The sequence below is a fragment of the Chanodichthys erythropterus genome, chromosome 5 (assembly GCF_024489055.1).
Source record: "Chanodichthys erythropterus isolate Z2021 chromosome 5, ASM2448905v1, whole genome shotgun sequence".
In the NCBI taxonomy this organism is placed as follows: Eukaryota; Metazoa; Chordata; class Actinopteri; order Cypriniformes; family Xenocyprididae; genus Chanodichthys; species Chanodichthys erythropterus.
Window position 1 is genome coordinate 2,018,222 of NC_090225.1, and position 2,958 is coordinate 2,021,179.

The following is a 2,958-nucleotide window of genomic DNA, read 5'->3' on the forward strand; positions in this document are numbered from 1 at the left end:
GGGACCTGCAGTCATTTTCGGTCGACGAATCGTGCCTGGAGTTCGGGCCGGGTGATAGCCACGTGGTACTAAGACCCCGGCCTGGCTATGTGCCCAAGGTTCCTACCACTCCCTTCAGGGACCAGGTGGTGAGCCTGCAAGCGCTGCCCTCGGAGGAGGCAGACCCAGCCCTGGCTTTACTCTGTCCAGTCCGCGCTTTGCGACTGTACATAGACAGAACCTAAAGCCTCAGGACCTCAGACCAGCTCTTGTCTGTTATGGAGGCTTGCAGAAGGGAAAGGCTGTCTCCAAGCAGAGGATGGCCCACTGGCTCGTGGCGCCTCGCTGACAGACATTTGTAGAGCTGCGGGCTGGGCGACACCTAACACGTTCGCTAGATACTATAGCCTTCGTGTCGAGCCGGTCTCCTCCCATGTTCTCGCCACAGGTCAGAGGCACGGAGAGGCCCCGGCTTAGTGTCGGCTTGCTGCGCTACATGCGCTTCTTTTCTCCAGAGAGTCCCTACAAGGCAGACCCTGTCGAGTCCTCCGATATCCCTTCGGCAGCCGACGTGGCGGAGCGTCTGGCGCCAGGCCTATACTCCGTTGTATCCTTGAGAACCGGGTTTAGGCTGGGTTCCATATGTGTGACCCTACGGGGATCCCATATGGTTGGTTCCACGGTTGCTCCTAAACGAAGCCCGTGTCTTTCCCTCTGGGAGAACCTACCTTTCATCGGGTTGGAGTCACCCCAGCTCTTCCATATGTAGCACAGCCCTACAGGGTTAGTCCATATGTACTTCTCCACATAACTCCTTCGGGGAAGGATGTGGCTTCCGCAGCGTTCCTTTCCCAGCGAAGGTACGCTTTCCCAGCGTTATCCAATAGTCTCACTGAATGGGTTTTGGGGAACAGCAGTGATCGACTCTCTCTGTGTTAGCCCTGTCCCACCATCCTCAGGCAAGGGGGTTCAGGTGGCTTACAACAGAGCGCTGGAAGGGGGCAGCTCCTGTGGCGCTTTGGTAGGGATTCCTATTCGTCGGTCTGTCCGACGTACGTCGAACGTGACCGACTGAATGGGAACGTCTCGGTTACAAAGGTAACCCTCGTTCCCTGAAGGAGGGAACGGAGATGTACGTCCCGTCGCCACAGTTGCTGTACCCCGCTGATGCTGCCGCCTATCCGGTTCGGCTCCTCAGCGAAAACCTGAAGATGCAACGCACCTGCTGCTCATTATATACCCGCGCTGCGAGGCGAGCAGCTGATGCATATGATTGCATGCCAATGTGCATTGGCTCGTTTTAGTTACACTCGAAGTAGATTGGCCTCTCTAGCGAGATTCCTATTCGTCGGTCTGTCCGACGTACGTCTCCGTTCCCTCCTTCAGGGAACGAGGGTTACCTTTGTAACCGAGACGTTCTGTTTTACCAGTATTCAGTTTTAAAGGGTAAGTTCTCCCAAAAATAAAACTAATATCATTAATTACTCACCCTCATGCCGTTCCACACCCATAAGACCTTCGTTCATCTTCAGAACACAAATTAAGATATTTTTGATGAAATCCAATGGCTCAGTGAGGCCTGAGCAATGACATTTCCTCTCTCAAGATCCATTAATGTACTAGAAACATATTTAAATCAGTTCATGTGAGTACAGTGGTTCAATATTAATATTATAAAGCCACGAGAATATTTTTGGTGTGCCAAAAAAACAAAATAATGACTTATTTAGTGATGGCCGATTTCAAAACACTGCTTCAGGAAGCTTCTGAACATGTCGAATCAGCGGTTCGGAGCGCCAAAGTCACGTGATTTCAGTTTGGCGGTTTGACACGTGATCCGAATCATAATTGGACACAAAAGATTCATCAGCCATCACTATATAAGTCGTTATTTTTGACGCATTAAAAATATTCTCATGGCTTTATAATATTAATATTGAACCACTGTACTCACATGACCTGATTTAAATATGTTTTTAGTGCATTAATGGATCTTGAGAGAGGAAATGTCATTGCTCAGGTCTCACTGAGCCATCGGATTTCATCAAAAATATCTTAATTTGTGTTCTGAAGAGGAACGAAGGTCTTACAGGTGTGGAACAACATGAGGGTTATTTAATTAATGATATTAGTTTTATTTTTGGGTGAACGAACCCTTTAAGAATTTTGAGCCATCCATACTTTGAGATCTGGTAAACAGGAAGTGATGGAAAAACAGTACTGGGCTGAAAGGTCAGATAGATTTGTGTATCATCAGCATAACTATGGAAATGAAGACCATGACGCTGGACCATCTGACCATATAGATTAGACATTTTACATTTTTTTACATTTATGCATTTGGCAGACGCTTTTATCCAAAGCAACCAACATTGCTTTATACTATACATTTGTATCTGAGTATGTGCATTCCCTGGGATCGAACCCATGACCTTGGCATTGCTAGTGCCATGCTCTAACCACTGAGCTACAGGAAAGCTACTGTAACAGAAGTGGACCAAGAACGGACCTTTGAGGTACACCACGGGAAAGAGCGAGATTTGTGTATTAATGCTGATAATAAATTGTTGCCTGTACAAGAGATATGAATATGTTAATTGTTTGTGACATTGTTCACTGTTGATCTCTTCTGAAACTTTACACATGTGTGAGGTCTTTTACTCAGAAAGAAAATCTGAAAATCGCTTGAAAAAGTCTCTGTTTGCTCCTATTGAATCTCTATAAAACACTTAAAAAGAGATGTCATTTCGTTTCTCACAAGGTTTGGGAATTGAACAACCCCCAAATATAAGCATTAAACTTCACTCATAACTTGTACAGACATGAACGAGGCCTCAAATCATGCAGCTTTGATGAGGATAAGCATGCTGTTTTTTTCTAAGCCCGTGCAAACAGCAAGTTTTCTTCATAAAATGTAAAGTGTTTTGTGAGTTTTGTAGTTAGTGATTTTTCTTTGGTGCGGGGAATCTTTGAAGTCAT

At 46.1% G+C, this 2,958-nt stretch overlaps 1 non-coding gene across 1 annotated transcript; it reads right to left on the minus strand.

Moving 5' to 3' along the window:
* Nucleotides 1-2,384: 2,384 nt before the first annotated feature.
* trnaa-agc (transfer RNA alanine (anticodon AGC)) lies at nucleotides 2,385-2,458 on the minus strand. The gene has a single exon. It is a non-coding gene; the product is annotated as a tRNA-Ala (tRNA).
* Between the last annotated feature and the right edge of the window lie 500 nt (nucleotides 2,459-2,958).